The sequence below is a fragment of the Canis lupus genome, chromosome 21, assembly GCF_011100685.1.
Source record: "Canis lupus familiaris isolate Mischka breed German Shepherd chromosome 21, alternate assembly UU_Cfam_GSD_1.0, whole genome shotgun sequence".
Taxonomy (NCBI): Eukaryota; Metazoa; Chordata; class Mammalia; order Carnivora; family Canidae; genus Canis; species Canis lupus.
Window position 1 is genome coordinate 11,898,560 of NC_049242.1, and position 17,477 is coordinate 11,916,036.

The 17,477-nt window shown below is 39.3% G+C and overlaps 1 protein-coding gene across 1 annotated transcript in view; it reads left to right on the top strand.

The window, feature by feature from the left end:
* Positions 1 to 17,477, top strand: part of RAB38 (RAB38, member RAS oncogene family) — a 55,545-nt gene that overhangs the window by 33,775 nt on the left and 4,293 nt on the right. The gene's annotated exons all lie outside the window — the stretch shown is intronic.

Here is a 17,477-nt window from a genome sequence, read left to right on the forward strand (position 1 = left end):
TAGCTACTATGTATTCTTTGCCAGACACTGGGGCATTGATGATAAAGGGCACAGATTCTTCCCATTAAGAAGTTCCAAGTCTTCTGGAAGGAAACTCATAAACAAATAATTGTAATACAGTATCAATTTCTATAAAAACTGGTGGCTACCTCTGCCCAAGAGTGAGACAGCATCCTTGACGTTTGATCTGTGTCACCAAGAATGAGAGAGTCCCTAAAGGAAGTTCCAAGGGGGACTGGTGAGAGGAACTCCTTTTTAAAGGATGCTATGCAGAGGGGCGTTAGAAGCCACCATTAGGAGATTCTTAAAAGTGAAGCCAAGCTTTTCATCTTTATTCTGAGGTATCTTTTTTTAAAAGATTTTATTTATTTATTCGAGAGAGAGAGAGCTCATGCATGAGTGGGGGAAGGGCAGAAGGAGAGGGAGAAGCAGACTCCCCGCTGAGCAGGGAGCCCAACATGGGGGGTAGATCCCAGGACCCTGAAATCATGACCTGAGTTGAAGGCAGATGCTCAACTGGCTGAGCCACTCACGTGCCCCTCTAAGATATCTTTAGTAAGAACATGTCACTACTGCAGAATTAATAGCTTTATCACTCATCAGAAAATTCTCAATACAAGACCACAAAGAATCTCACTATTAAAAATAATAGTTAAACTTTATATTTATGAAACACACTCTTACTCTTCTTACTAGGCCTTGTCCTAGGTGCTTTATTTGTTTCATTTACTACTCACAAACCCAATGAACGAAGTGCTATTCTTCTGCCTGTTTTACAAATTAAAGAGCTGAGACTTACAGACGTTGAATAATTTACCCATCATCATATGGTAAGTGGCAAAATCAGAATTAGAACCCACATCCCTCTATTCAAAGCCCTTGTCCTTGTAAATCCACTGCTATTACCCATTATGTTCAGATTTCTACAAATATGTTGGAAGGTGCCTAGGTGGTTCAGTGGTTGAGCATATGTCTTCAGCTCCCTTCAGCTTCTGGGTCCTGGGATCGAGTCCCACATCAGGCTCCCCACAGGGAGCCTGCTTCTCCCTCTGCCCTATGTCTCTGCCTCTCTCTGTGTGTCTCTCATGAATAAATAAGTAAAATCTTTTTTAAAAATGTGTTGGATTTTCTTGAATACTGCTGTGCATTTTCTCATTCTTTTAATTCTTGGGAGTCTAAATGAAATATTTTGTCTCTTTGAAATAATTTTTTTTCAGCATTTTGGTAAGGAAAGGAAATAAACATATTTCCTCAGTCTGCCATGTTTAACTAGAAGGTACCCATGCTCCTTGGCTTTTTGTTGATTGTCTCCTTCATTTCTGACTCAGTCTTAGTCATTATATAATTTAACTCATTACAGTGTCTCTTAAAATTAGGTTTTATCCTAGGATTATGTGGAAACTAAAGCGCAATGGGATTTAATTAACTCACCCAAAGTCACACAGCTAGTGAGTCTCAGAGCTAGGATTTAAACTCAGGTCTGATTGATTCTGGATATGCTTGGTATTTTCTAGACCAGCTTTCTACCTTGAAAAGAAAAACCACAGGCAAAAGCTTTGTCTCCTCTATCAGAACCATTGTTGAAACCTTCTAAAAAGGGTTGCTTCCTGTGTCAGTGGGGGTTTTGTTACTAAGACATATTTGCCTTCTCCCTCCCTGTGTTACTTCATTTTTTTCAGTATTGATTTTGTTTGTCCCTGTTTTGTGGTCTTTTACCTTCTTTGATGCATCTTGTTTGCCATCTTTGAAGCAAGTGGTCTTAGATTTGTGGGCAGCAGCCCTGCTCTCCCAAGGCCTTCCATTTCATCTCTGTTTGCTTCACTGACTAGTGAGGTATTGATTTCTCAGGCTAGACTGCTGGGATTGGAGGAAAAACCAATATCCCATTAGATATAAATGAGAAGCAACAGCAGCTTCTCAGCAGCTTGTTCATTGACCTCACATGCTAGGACACTATTCAAAGACTAGTTAGCCTGATGTGTCCACGGATATTCTGAAGTGATTAGATTGTCTGAGATATAAGGTAGAAAAGCCAATGACAGAAAAATCAAGGGTTGTAAATCTATTTCCTTGAACTAAATGAGGTGGAATCATCTTTGGGAATCATTTGCCTGTCAAAAGTTGCTCCAGGAGAAGGAAGTTCTCTGTGGAGAAGTTTTCCAATTCTTGGTCCCTTTGAATTTTCTAGGGTCAGCACAATCTTTGTGAATCATAAGATAAGTCCTCTGGTTTTCATATTCCCCAGGGTTCTCAAGATGAAAGGATGTCAGCAATGGGGTACCTAGCTTTACCCATACAATATGTTTCTGAAACATTGCATGTAAATCCCACTTTTTAACAATACCCCAAGATGCTCATTATGACAACTATCCCTGGATGAGTCCCTTTGAAAAGGAAGGGTTCCCTTGGAAGGACAATTATCACCTTCTGGCTCATCTGGTGATAAGTTTAGTTCTTAATTTTCAGATTTTGTAAATGACAGACATGAGCACTATTATCAAATGGTCAAGGTCTAAAGAGACAGTAAGAGAAGCCCATAATTAACCCTCGAATTTTCATGTCATTATATCTTCCTCTACCATTGGCTGGAAACATAGGAAAAGAAGATTTGGAGAATACTTCAAAAGCATCTTGTGGTCTAACTACTTATTTTATAGTTTCATTCATTCAGTCTTAAAATAGTCATTGAGCACCTCTCCTCTATGTGACAGGCACTTTGTAGGCGCCAGAGCTATACTAGGGGACCCAACAGATCAAATACCTGCCTTCCCGGGGCTCGCATTGTAATGGTGCAGACGGCTAATGAAAAGATGAATAAGTGCAATGTGTAGTGTGTCAGTGGAGCTAAATGCTCAGGAGAAAATTCAAGCAGGGAAGGAGTGTAGAGCTAGTGTGGTACAAATGCATGGGACAGGAGAGTTCAAAGAAAGGAGAGCACTTTTGGGCAGGTCACCAGGGAAAGTTCCATTAGAAGGTATTGTGTGTTTTTATTTTATTTTATTTTAATTAATTAATTAATTAATTAATTTTTGTTTTAAGTTAAAGATTTGAAAGAGGGACAATACTGAGCTGTATAGATTCCTGGCAGGGCAATGCACCAGGAAGAGGGTATAGCATATGATGAGGCACTATGGAGGGTTCAATAAAAATGAGGTCAGAGAGGTGATAGGGGTCATGTTGATCTTTAGAGCATTGTAACAACTTTGGGTTTTCCTCTGAGTGAGATTGGAAGACACAGAATATGGGATATGATTTGATTTAAACAATTATTCTGGTGGTTACATTGAGCCTGGATTGTGGTTGGAAGAACTGGAAACAGGAGGTGAGCTCGGACTCTATTGCAGCATCTATGAAAGAGAAATTTCATGTCGATAAAATGAAAGTAGGAACGCTCGACATGTGTCTTTGAACATGTAGTAGAGAGGATTTCCTAATAATTTGGATGGAAGTTATGCAAGAAAGAAGGGATTTGGGGAGGGCTCTGCAGTTTTTGGCCTGAGCAGTTAGAAGAATAGAGCTGCTATTTACTTTCTTAATTGGCTTTCACTCAAATCCTCTGAGTTTTCACTCTTTTGTGAAACTCTTTGTTAAGACTCCTGCTTGTTGTTCATGGGAAATGGCTTTAAGAACTCTTATCATTCTCATTCCCGATCTGGACACTCTGTAATCTGTCCATCTGCCTTTTTTTGAGGTAGTGGCCAGGTCTGTTGATAACATACCAGACAGACTGGACAGAGCATGGTATAACAAGGCTTTAACTTACCTTGCTTATGTTGTATTTTTAATTTTATATAGTAGTATATTGTATTAATTTAACAGGTGTAGCAAAACTGATGACACGTGTTATACTCATGGTCATCGAAAAGCCTCCTTATTTTTGCAAATGGTAAGCTGTCAAAATAAGGTCTTACTCTACTGATTTAAACTGCTGATAATTTAAGCTTAAGTGTAAGATTTTATACTAAGGTCTATTAAATTTTCTTCTGAGGCCTTAATCTATGAATCCAGCTTCATTTTTTTAAAGATTTTTATTTATTTATTCATGAGAGACACAGAGAGAGAGGCAGAGACACAGGCAGAGGGAGAAGCAGGCTCCATGCAGGGAGCCCGACGTGGGACTCGATTCCGGGTCTCCAGGATCAGGCCCTGGGAGGAAGGCGGCGCTACCACTGAGCCACCTGGGCTGCTCAAGTATCCTATTATATTCATAGGTCCTACCTCTACTCAATGGCAATGGACCCCAGAAGGTGGGAATCTTGGGGACAGTTTAGACTTCTGTCTGCTTTGTTGGTTTCTAGGTAGGAACAAATATGTTGGAGGGTTAAGGGTAAAAGACATGTAACAGTTGAGTTTGCCCATCCCACCTCCTGTTTTCTAAATTTCAGGGAACAGTAGTTTTACTAGAAGTTTACCTGGTAGTCTTCTGCTTATATTTCATTAGTCTTAACTACCCTTAGCGCAAAGAAGTGAGGGAAATCAAGTTTTTGCTACTTACACATAATCAGGATTCCATCAGAAAGGAAGAGGAGATGCTATGTAATGTGTAGATAGTCAGGGTGTGAGTGGAAATGCCAAAGTGGAGAAAGTAAATCTTACCTAGTTTAAGAAAATTGGGACTTAATAATGAAAAACAAAATCACACATAAGCTCCCACCCAGGATTAATCACTGTTAACCTCACATTTCCTAATTGCATCATATTATATGCAACTTTAAAACTTATCATGAGCATTTTTCATAGCAAACTCTTTGTAAATGTAATTTTTAGTAGCTGAGTAATTTTGCATCATAAGGATGCACCATAACATCCCCTCTATTGACCCTCCTATACTTGTTCTGCATTTAGGCAGTTTTCAGTTTTCACTATGATAAATAATGTCATTATGAGCATCTTTATACATAAGTTATTTTATGTATTTAAGATTATTTTATTGGGCTTTATTCTTAATAGATTACTAGATCAAAAGGAATGGATATTTGTATGATTCTGATTACATGTTTTCATATAGATTTTCAAAAATGATGAGCTACTTTATACTTGACAAGTATTTGTATGTCTGTGAGAACACTCTAAAATCAAAATTTCATCATGTCATTTCTGTCTGTTACTTGTGGGTCTACCAAAAAGTTGCTCATTATGCTTATGCCTTCATCCAAACTTCTGATGAAAATGAGGTTAGTTCCCAACCGGGATTTGAGCTCTGTGCCACCATCTACCCATTCTGCGTGAAGCCACCTTGTTCACAGAATGTGATGACGGGCATCATGCTAAACCTAAGATTTGAGAGGCAGTCTCCTGATTGTTCAATCTGAAATCCTTATTATTAGAAGAAAAGGAAGTTAGTTGGTTTGTGTTAGGTCTGCCTTCTCTGTTCATCTGTTATCCTTGCACCACATTATTTAAACATTAGGCTTTCCCTTCATGATCTATACTTTTGCTCTGAATAAATTCCAATACTGTCTCCTTCTGCTTTTATCTTTTTCTCCAGGCGTGTCCTTAGACTTGGTTTGAGCACCCTGACCTATTTGGATGGGTTCAGACCACCCTCGAATCTGTTCTGAGTTTACTTCCCTTCTCCTACCTGTTGTACATATTATTTTTAAATCTAATCTTAACGGAGATGTTCCTCTAGTCAAACGGGTTTCTTTTTGATCTCCTTCCTCTTTCTTCTTCACTGGGTTACTCGTGACTATAGAGTTAGAATTTCTGTTTCTGAGCTTCTTGTCCTTATTTTTCTCCAGACTCAATCTTATACTTTGCTTTCCATCTGTGAGAAAAACCTACATAAGTTTCCATTCATTCTCTATAATTCTGTTTTTCAGTTCATGAAATATTTATAGATGTGCTGTTTCCTTCCTGTTGTCTGGGCTTTGAGAGTAAAATAAAGATATTAGGATCTACCCTACTCATGGCTCAAGATTAATCACTCCTCTGTTCACACCTTTGAATGTGAATGCTAACATAGTATGTACACCTTACAAATAACTTTAAATAACCAGAATTATAAAATAGATGATTAAAATTATCTGTAATCAAATTACCAATTGATTTTGCTGTTAACATTTTCATCTGCCTTCTAATCAGCAATAAAGGTCTATTAAAAAGAACCTCATTCTATCCCTTTTAGGCTATATTTACTCTTAGCTCCTCAACACATAGAATTGACTTATTAGCTGTAGACTTAAATATACACAAGAGGAAGGAAGAAACAGGTAGTAAAAGGAACCTGGGTTCCACAAAAAAAGCTAAGTCATTTTCTGAATCATATTTTATAATGCAAGAAAGCAGGTAATACATCTTAAATGGTTCTCGGGAACAAAGTTAAGACTTTGAAAGTTTGCATTTGAAACAAATGTCCCTTACCTGGCAAAGTTATTGTCCTTTGAATTGACTGAATTCAGTGGAAATCTGTAAAAATAACCAGAAAATCAGAACTAAGTTTAAGTCTTAAATGCCAAGAGCCTCTTTTATTCCTTTTTTAAAAAAATTAGTAAGCAACTACTTCATACCTTTCTGAAGGGGGCTTCTTTTCAGATCATTTATATTTCAACTCTACTTACCTCTTTTTGCATATCCAATATAAAAACTCCAATGTCCACTTATTCTGCATATGTGAAAGTTATCAGCTGCCACTGGATATGTATCTGTTTAATAATGCACAACTTTATGGAAAAATATTTTTCTGTTTCTTTTTAAAATCATACCTTGCTTATGCCTGTCTAGAACATGAAATATGTATGTTAGTGTAGATGATTATGATGTTCATGAAGCTGTATAGTAAATACAACAGAGAGTTCCTGACTTTGCAGTGATTCCTCCGTGACCAATTTTGTACTTCTGCTCCCAAACATTCCCTTTCAGGTCCCCCCACAGGTTATCCAAATGGAAATTACCATTTCCTGCGTACTCTCTCTCAAGTCATTGTAATTGGCCAGTAGTGTCCACATGACCCGAGTGGGGTTTCCCCTGGGGCCATTCTCTCCTGGACTCAGAATTGCTCTAATCTTGAGTATGGGGACACCTAGGTGGCTCAAAAGGAATTGAGTTGGTTAAGCATCTGCCTTTAGCTCAGAGTCCTGGGATCGATTCCCACATCAGGCTCCCTGCTCATAGGGGAGTCTGCTTCTCCTTCTCCTTCTGTCCCTAACCCCCTCTCCAGCTCCTGCTCTTACTCTCTCTCTTTCAAATAAATAAATAAATAAATAAATAAATAAATAAATAAAATCTTAAAAAAAAAAAAATCCTCAAATGTGAACATGTGACTGAAGCCAGACTCATCCATGTTTTTCCCCAGCACTTCTCCAACCGAGTTTTGGGTTAGGAGGCCTTTTCTTTTGGGTGGCAAAGCTGTGGGAATGTAAGCCCAGAACCTGCTAAAAGCTCTCTTCCCCCTTTATGTGCAAGAAGGTGCTGGGCAGATAGAGAAAAATGAAGCTGATCTGATGGCATTTGAGAGCCTGATTTTATTTTAAGTCTGGGTCTTTTAGGTAATTCCCTCACTCCCGCTGACTACCCTTCAGATGACTTAGGTAATTCAATGGATTTCTGATTTTTGCAACCAAACATTTATGGCTAATCATGTTGATAGAGTGTACTTGCTCTAGTAAATGATTGCTTAAATAAACATCTTGTTCTTAAACTCTCAATTTGAGAAATCTTTCCCATTAAGGGAACATTATTCTTAGGACTTCTACCAGTTAAAAAGCATTAGTCAAGGGCTGAAGATAGTCTCGAGTCACCTTCAATCCTGTTTGGGAAAAAGGCAGAATATAAATTCTCTCCTTTCACAGCTGATGAGACTGATGCCAAAGAGTAGACTTAACCTGTTCGTAGTGACTAAGCTAGTTTGTAGTAACATTAGGGCGAGGACTCAGCTCCCTTAATTAATTATCTGTCTAAAGCTGTCCTGAGTTTAAAGGAAGTTCAGTATAATAGACCTCAACATAAAAGACGTCACAATATTTTCTTGTGATTTTAATTGGTATTAGTCCATTTCTCTTTCCCTTTCACAGCTCAGTTCATTCATAAATTACTTGTTGAGCATGCAGGTGCAAACAAGCCCTATATAAGCTGCTGGTAACACTCCAGGTGCCTAAAAGTGCCACTTCTGCTCTCAAGAAGTTTAATATCTAGTGGGAAGGTAACCCTTCTAGAAGTCATTGTAACCATGCATGATTAAAGCTACTGTAGAAGCTGCTATGGAAGCACCTAAGAGACCTTGACCTAGCTCAGATTATCATCACCAATCAGGTGCTTTGTCTTTAAATTTATTATTAACATTATCTCTGTCTACTCTTTTAGTCATATTGAAAAAATATATATAAACCTCATTTGGGCCTAGGCCCAGAAAAATGAAAAATGGCAAAAATACCTAGCACTACCCTAGGTAAAGGTAGAAAACCGCAAGTATAACACAAAGTCAGTTAATAAATATCTCTATCCACTCCACCCCTTAGCCATCCACAACCACTTCTAGATATGTCACCACAACTCCTCATCAGTAATGGCCAAATTGTGCCAAGGCAAACACTAGCTCTGTAAGACAGAGCATGAAATAAGGGTTCTGTGATCAGATGAGTTGATGAAATATTGCATACTCATTCTCGACTTGGAGATGGGAGGAGAAAGTGGAACTGCTTGCTTCTCTCCAACCCTCCCATCCCAACCTGCATCTTGTTGCCTTTCCTCGATTCACGTTATTGTGTAGACCTTTACCCTTTGCTCCCCTTTCTTCTGTGTTGCTCTGGTTCTCCTCATGTCCTGCCACCCAAGATGCTAAACCTCTTTTCCGTTTAATGCAAGAAGTTTGATCACATGCCACATTCTGTGAGCTGCTAGGACTCTGAGGAGTGATAAAGAAACATTTTTGAATTGTTTTTAACTTTTCATTAAATGATTTAACCATAAGATGCCTTTTTTTTCTGTACCACGTCATGAAACCTCAGACATACTCACTCTAACAAAGAATTATGTTTGTTCCCCCAAACATATACATATCTCATATACAACCTAATATTTAAGCAGGTCGCTGTGTTGTTCCTCAGATGTCTTCTTTCTTTTTTTTCCCCAGAGCTTATTATATGCTGACACTATTGCTGAGTTCTTTCACATAGCTCACCTTGTTTTCATAACATCCTCAGCAACCTTGTAACAATTGACATTATTTTTTAAATCACAATTACAGGTAAAGAAACTGAGGCACCAGTTATGCATGATTGCCTGCCTGGTGACATTTGGTTACTTCCCTGAGGTTACATAGCTAGCAATTGGCAGAGCTAGAATAGTCTCTTAAACACACAAAGAGTAAAAATTCAAGATACCCTGAAGATTCTGAACCTGGGAAATGTACCCAGATTTCACCTAAAAGTTAAAAGCAGAGTAAGATGAAATCCTTGTGAATCAGTTAGATGTCAGTAGCTAATTACTTCCAAATGAGATCACTCTGTAGGCAGAGGACCTACAGACAGAGAAGTAAGAATAATCCAAGCAAAGCACATTAAGAGAATGGCCTATAGTTTTAGTTCATTTGGAGCCCAGCTAAGTAAGGGGCACCAGGGGTGATGAGCCAGGAGAAGTAAGATGGAGTTCTGTTGGTTGGCCCTCAGTTAGTGGGTTTGGACTGATTCTGACCAGGCAACATGAGTCGACAAAGTTTTTTGAGCTGGGAATTGGGGCAAAGTCTGACTATTACTACACTTTAGGTAGAGTAGTCAGGAGACCATCTGGAAGGAACATGGAAGAAAATTGCCATGGGAAGAAAAATGGAGGCATGTGACCACAGAAAAGACTACACAGGTCCTGGCTCAGAGCAAAATGTCACGGTGATTGTGACATGGAGCACATAACTATCATCATGTCTAAGCAGAGGCAGGAGAGGCCTGGACTAATAAAATAACCACATAGGGACTGGCGCCAGAGTATATTAAAGTGAAGATTATAGATACTTTGATGAATAGTGCTTGGTCCATGAAAAACGATCAATGACTCTTTGCTGAATAATAAATTATTTCATTTGGTTACATAATATTTCAATATTACATAATAGAAATTCCAAAATGAAGTATCTCCTCCTCCTTTGCTACTACAAATTTGTAGAATGAAAAGAAGTGAAGTATTATTCCCCATCATAAAAAAGAAAATCAAATAGCACATGCTAAGCGCTACCTCAGGAAGGTTTCCCAGTCTACAAATGACTAGTATCTGAGTGTGGAATTTAGGAGTTAGACATCAGAGATGTGGTAGGGAAGTGGAGACTTAGGTCTATCCCTTAGTGTAGACCTAGGGTTAGAGAGTTCTGATAGTTAGTTAGTAGCATGACATTTGAACATAAAAAGGGGGTTAAAAGATCGATTTGCTTAATTTTATCAGCACATCACCTTTTACACATGGTTTTTGTTGATACATGTTTTTTCCCAGGCTAATTGTACTCTAACAATTATGGTTGGAGTTTCATTAATGCTATCCGGAAAAACAGGTTTCAAACTCTCTGCTGGAGAGGGCTGGACAAAAGGGCTGTATATAAAGATAAAGGACAGGCCTAAGAAGTGATCATGAAGCTTGAATTGATCATTCATTCAGTTTCATAAAAGTTCTTAAGGAAAGATGATACTAAAATATTCAGATATAACATACAGTCTTAAATATATATGATGTTGCCCAATTTCTACTTTTGCCTCATATCTAATTATGTCTCATTCTCATAATTCTGTCAGTTGGGTGCTATTACCTTTATATTATAGGTGACATGCAAGAAAAGTGAGTATTTTGCCTAAGTTTATCATCTAGTTATTAAATAGTGGAAGTCACCTGAAATAGCTTTTGAAGCATCAGGATATAAAGACATTTTTTAAAAAGCAAAATCAGTATTTAATGTCGGTCTGTTTGACTGCAAAGCATTTAATAGTTCAGCTTGATTTTTATAAAGTGGTTCAGTCAGTCTTCCTTCCATTTCACCCAAAAAGAATGGTGTCAAATCATACTTGGAAAACAAGATAAGAACAGGCAGTTTGACTTGAGAAATAAATTCTGTGGTGAATACGTTTTCCTTTTCACTCCCTGCAGATATCGCCCACATCTGAAGTTATTTTCAGGTTGAAATCTGGACTCGTTACTCTTTGGAGGGCCCTTGTTAACTTGTTCATTCATTCATTTGTTAGAATTAACAAATTTACCTAATATATTTGCCCAGTATTTTCCAAAGCTATCCACCCAAAGGTATTTTACCCAGTATCTTCCAGGTACCTCCTGTCTGCAGGCACTGTGCTATGCATTGGGATGCAGCCATGAGACCCACAGGAGCCCCCAGTTCAGTGGAGGATACGTACTAACAAGCCATTCCATACTGACCAGTGGCAGGTGCCAGATTAGAGGGGTGCTTGTCCGCGCCCGGGGGAGGCAGAGGCAACTTCTCACAAGAAATGATGACTAAAGAATGACCCAAAGGGAGAAGATGAAGAGAAGCAGACATGATAAGGGGGCTTGTATTTATCTGAGGACCTATATGTAATGTCTAAGTTATTCATCTGTGTATCATTTAATTCATAAATTCTAACAAGAACCCTATGATGTGTAGTTATCATTAGCCCCATTTTCTAGATTAAGCAGGGGAGGCTCAGGATTTGGATTTGCCCCTGGTCCCGCAGTCAGTGACAATACCAGGTTTTAAAGCTTGACTCCAAAGCTCATTCTCTCTCTCTTTTTTCCTCTCAAAGCTCATTCTCTTTCCATTATATCCTGCTGCTTCCTGGGACAATATTCTAGTCTCGATCCTCCGACTTGTTCATGGAGGTGCTGGAATGAAAGCATTTGATTATGATAGAAATGAATTATTAGGTAATTTCTGCTCATAGCACTCGATAAGTGTGACTTTAAGTTGAATTAAGTCCAGCAAATCCTGTGGACACACAGCTTATCCTATATGTGTCTCAGTCTTCTAGTCTGTAAAATAGATTAGTAATATATCCAGTTCCCAGCATGTACTAAGGGTGAAATGAGGTTATTCATGAAGCATATATAGCATAGCATAGTACCCGAGTAAATGTTCAATAGTGAATGTTCAATAAATGTTAGCAAGTATTACTATTAATATTTTGTGTCTGGTGGGGCATTTATCTTCTTAAGCCTTGTAACTGAAGGCTTCTTTGTCTTCATTAATGGGATTTAGAAAGTCTGGCTAAATGATAGGTTTTCTGCTTATGTTTATTCTTTATTTTCTTTTCAAGACTGATTACTGTGTACCCTACCACTGTTTCAGTATAGGACTCACTGTGAGGGAGATTTAAAAAACATTAGATTAAAGCCAAAATTAATAGAGGCAAAATCTGTGAATGCTTTGATTCTTTATAGCCATTAGTGGTAATCTGCACACTACATATTGAATTTGGCAATGTATCACAGGAATGGTAAACTCTATAAAAGATCTTGGGAACGGTGCCTGCTTGGTGCTAGTGTTGTCAGTCTGGTGTGAGAGAAGAGACGGGAATGGTAAACTCACATTCCTACAGGAGCCAGGAAGTTAAGGAAATGAGTCAGGTAGGTGGCAAGCTGTAGACTATGCATATGTGTCATTTAAAGACATTTGAAATAAAAAATAAACACCTATGGGCCAAACATACCATGTTGCAACTGCTCATTCATAATTTTTGAAATTTAAAAAGAAAGCACTGGCTATCAAGTTAAGGGACTTGCATCTTCATTCCTTTCACAGACATTTACAGAGAGGAGTGGGCACAGTAGGTTAAGAGCAAGGGCTCTCAGCTCTGATGAGGTTTGCCATTTAATACTGTTGACCTTTCAAGGGCCGGAGGAGAAGGGTTTGAGCACAGGCTGGGGAACCAGGTCCCAAAAGTTTGATTTCCACAGATGTCAGCTAACTTTGGTAATTTTGTTTAAAGAGTTCTTATGCACCAAACACTGTGCTGGGAGCCAGGAACACAAACATAATAAGATAAAATCCATTTTTAAGGACTTAGATGATAGGCACTTAGGAGTCACTGGTAAGTGCCAGGTGGTTAGAAAGTGCCAAGGAGCCCTGATGACACATTTCATAGTGCTGAGAGAAGGCTACTCTGAAGAGATAATATTTCTAGAAACAAGGAAGTGTGCAGACAGCAAGAGCTGAGAGGTAGTCTGTGTGATGCCAGACAAGTCACTGTCCTTCTCTGTTGCCTTGGTTTCCGGATGAGTCGATGAGAGCAGGTTGAATCAGGGGTATCTGATTTCCCTGGTAATTGGCATGCTTGGGGATGTTTCATGCCTGAGGTCGGGTTCCTGGGGCTGCCAGAGGGCTGGTGAGGAAGAGAGCTGTAAGGGACCAGGAAATGAACTTGGACCCCTAGTGAAGTGAGGACAGAGGCTGGGGCAGGGCTATGGTGGGGGCGGTGTGGGGGGAGGTTGTCAGAGGGACACTGTCTTCAGAGCTGATTTTATCTGTGAACTTTGCTCTTCTTCACCAGTATCTACATGTTGACACTGTGATTCTGTCCTGTTATTGAAATCAGAGACACTATGGCTCCATCTGTCCTTCCCAGAGCCTGTCTGGTAAACTAAAAGTTACTGCCAGATGACAGGGCATCATGAGGACCTGGTTTATCTGAAGCACACTCTCTAGTGTGGAACCATGGGGGTGGGGTTTGGATTCAGGCAGACCTTTGCCTGGGCACCAACCAACTGTTGGCCATAGACTCTAAGAAGTCAGCAGGGAGAGGGAAAAGAAAATACAGAAGCCCCAAGGATTGGAGCTGGAAGCCAGGTTCTGCCCCTTGCAGTCCTTGACACCTTGTGTGCATGCCATTTAGCCTCTGTGCTCCTCACTTCATCAGTAAAAGGAGGGCCATGCCTCCTGCCTCAGCTTTGTTGTGAAAATTAAATGAAATGCCAACTCCTGAGAACAACGTCTGAGATAGAGGACTCAATTTAGAGGCGCCCCCGTAGAAGCTCAAGATTGGGAGGCAGCAGTTATCGGAAGGATGGGGAGAGGGATATTAGGGATGAGAGAAGGAAGAGGTGCCAAGCAGACAAAGATACTGCTTGGTGTCTGCTGTGCCCTCCCCATGTTAGATAGGAGCTAAAGCAAATGGAAGCAGGCAAACTGTTTAGTGCTTATGCGCTCAATGAACAAGTACTAAATCTTAGAGAAAGGCTATGAAAACCGCTGTTCTGCGCGCGATGACTTCCAATGGTGGTGTTATCCTGCGGGCCATCTGCTCTAATTAAAATTTCACAGGGCTGAGGAATTTAGTGTCCTAACCTCAGAGCCTCTGGTACACTTGGTGTTTTGTTTGAGGTTGATGCATTTGGAAAGATTAGAGGAGGATGAAATCTTTGCCAGTTTCTAACTAGGCAGATGTGAAGGGTTTCTGCTAGAATATTTTTGCTCTCTGGCACTGGGGTTCAGAGATTAAATAATTTGCCACCAGACAGATGTTCTGAAGAGCTAATTAAAAAACTGACAAGTACCCAAGACCTCAGATAGTTAGATTTATATGCCATCCTCTGCAGGAAGATCAAAATCACTGCAGCTTAAAATCACTCTATTAAATGATACTTCCAGAAAGTTCACCGTTGAAATTAAAAAAAAAAAAAAGTGCCATTAAAGACATTCCTGATTATACAAGTGTGTTTCAAATCTGGCTGTACATTTTAAAGAAACGGAGTATCTTTAGGATGCCTGGGTGGCTCAGCAGTTGAGTGTCTGCCTTCAGCTCAGGGAGTGATCCTGGAGTTCCAGGATGGAGTCCTGCATTGGGCTCCTGCAGGGAGGCTGCTTCTCCCTCTGCCTGGATCTCTGCCTCTCTCTGTGTGTCTCTCATGAATAAATAAATAAATAAGTCTTAAAAAAAAAAAAACTTAAAAAAAGGAAAAAAATGGAGAATCTTTTTAAAAGGTACCCATGCTGGGCCCCATCCCAGACCAATTATATCAATATCTGGGAGGAGGGCCCCAACAATAGTTTTTTTTTTTTTTAATTCTTTAAATGATTTGAATATGCAGCCGGGATTGAGAACTGATTTAGAAATGAAACTATTTTAATATCTGTTTTAATCTTGGGAGACAGTACAATGTAATATATGGAAACAGGAAGTGGAGTGAGGCCAGTCTTAGCTGGAAAGACAGATTGAGGTCATATACTGCTCTGGGTAAGTTACCTAACCTTGTTAAAGGTTAAAGTTTCTTTACCTTTAAAATATGGCTATTAGTTTTTTAATAGATTTTTCTGAGGATAGGATGTGAGCATTATTTCATGACTACAGTACCTGCTATATGCCCAGCATGGAGTAGGCACTCTATAACAATAGCAATAGTTACAACTATTTGTTTTTACTAAATTGCTTTGTTAGGAATTTTAAGCCTTTTTTTCAGCCATGCTTATTAATATGAATGAAAAAGTTCTGAGCAGAGATACAAAGAGAAGCACACATAAACCTGACACAGTGTGCACAATAACCATCCTGCAACTTGTAATAAATCAGTCAGATGCAGTCTAAGTGTACATATCTTGAAAGTCATAGAATGTATGCATTTCCTCTTGGAGATGTTAGTACTCTCTAGAATAAATCCAAATAAAAGTCCCCAGGTAGTGTTTTGCAATTAAACCAGCAGCTGTGTGTTTTCACAGCACCTAGAAAATGTGAACTTGGCTGTGTCCACTGGGATGCCAAATAGCTCAATCGATTATATTGCAATATCATTGCCCAAAGAGTCTGAACCTGTAGTTCTAGCAGGCAAGTTTTGATTATCCATGCTAGGTGTAGACAGAAGGAGAGAGGAAGTTTGCTCTGTCTTGCCATCCCTTCCCCACATTTAGGCCCTTGGCTGTGACGTCAGTGGTGGATACAAAGAGAGTAGGACCTGCAATAGAAATCAACTTTGCTGGAGGCTCTGAGTGCCCATACTTTTTAAATGCGAGACACATGTGCTCAGACTGTACCGTTCTTTATTTATTTGGAGAACTATTCTGGAGGAGCTGAGTGTCTGGCTCTACGCCAGCACTCTTAACATTTTATACCTTGCTTCTTGTAGTAAGCATATGGTAAATATTGTGGTAGGTATTCGTGTTTACTCTTCTCCTTGATCTCACACCTGGCCCCATTGCTTACCAGTGTGTGTCTTGAGATCAGCCAGTTACTCCATTTCCTCTGCTGCAAAATAGAGGAATAGAATGCACACATTATTGTGTTCTGATGATTAAAAGACAATATCGTGATAACAGGTATTGATTATGTAGACCATGCCCTTGTCTGAGTATTTGTCTACATAGTTCATGTGTCCTAAATATGAATATGGATTAACTTACAATTACCTGTAAAGTAGATCTCTTAATTCCCTGTTGACAGATGAAGACACTGAGGCATGGAGTGGTTAGTCATTTTTCCAAGGTCACACAACCACAAAGTGGAGGAGCTAAGAGTTTGGCTTCATGCCCGTGCTCAGAACACTAGGTACCAGGCCTTTCTGTAGAATGAGTGCGATAAATGATCATATTTGCCCCTCTTCTAAGCTTCTGCTTTCAGTTTCTAATCTGAACTGGATATGCCATGGCAACAGCACCATGGTTCACCCAATAGGTATTTACTAAATACTTACTGATAGATGAATTGATCAGGCAGAGTGCTAAGGGTCTCTCTAGTAATGGATGTGTATCATATTGTGTTTATTGACACCTCACCTGCAGAAAGTCCTCAGTGACTCTACCTGGCCTCCTGAGCACTCGAGGCTCTGTAGTGATGTGATACCAGACACCCTTTCCAACCTCATTATATTTTTGCTGTTTATACAAACCTTGCTAGTGGTGAAGCTCAATTAAAAATGGGACTTATTTTATCATCTTTTCCTTTGTGTGTCTACTGCTTAGTGGGACTCTGAATTATATCAATTGAATGGGCTAATGAATGTCATTGAGCTGCCGTGTTGTTCATTATTCGTATGCACCACCTGAAAGCAGGCGATCCTTGGCTCTGATGCTTTCCTTTATTGACAGCCTCATCCTCCATGGTCCCGAATCCTAGTCCTAACACCAATTAGCCTTTATTAGGTGTGTTCAACTTAATGAACAACCTCAGCAGCATCATCTTATCTTTTGATAATCCAAGTAGTCCCACTACTTGGGCTTAGATTATTGTTGTCTTTCTCATAGTGCTGATGAAGTTTTATAAATCTATCCACACTTGCATTTCACTCACCTCATTAGTAGATTTTGCCAGTTTGCACATTAATGAAAGAAAACCCTATTTAAATGGCATGTTAATATATGAGTGGAGGTTTAAAAAATACTACTGACTAGTCTAACTTAATACTGGGGGCCCTTTTGAATGCTTAAAATGTGTTTTTCCTATCACATAAACATGTTTTTTTCCCCTAATGTATGAAAGAGAAAGAAACTAAGATTTATTTAGCACTGGGCCTTAACACTGCAGTAAGAACGTTTTATTTGTTTTTGCACTTGGTTTCCAAAGCAATCTTGGAAAGGAATATGGCAT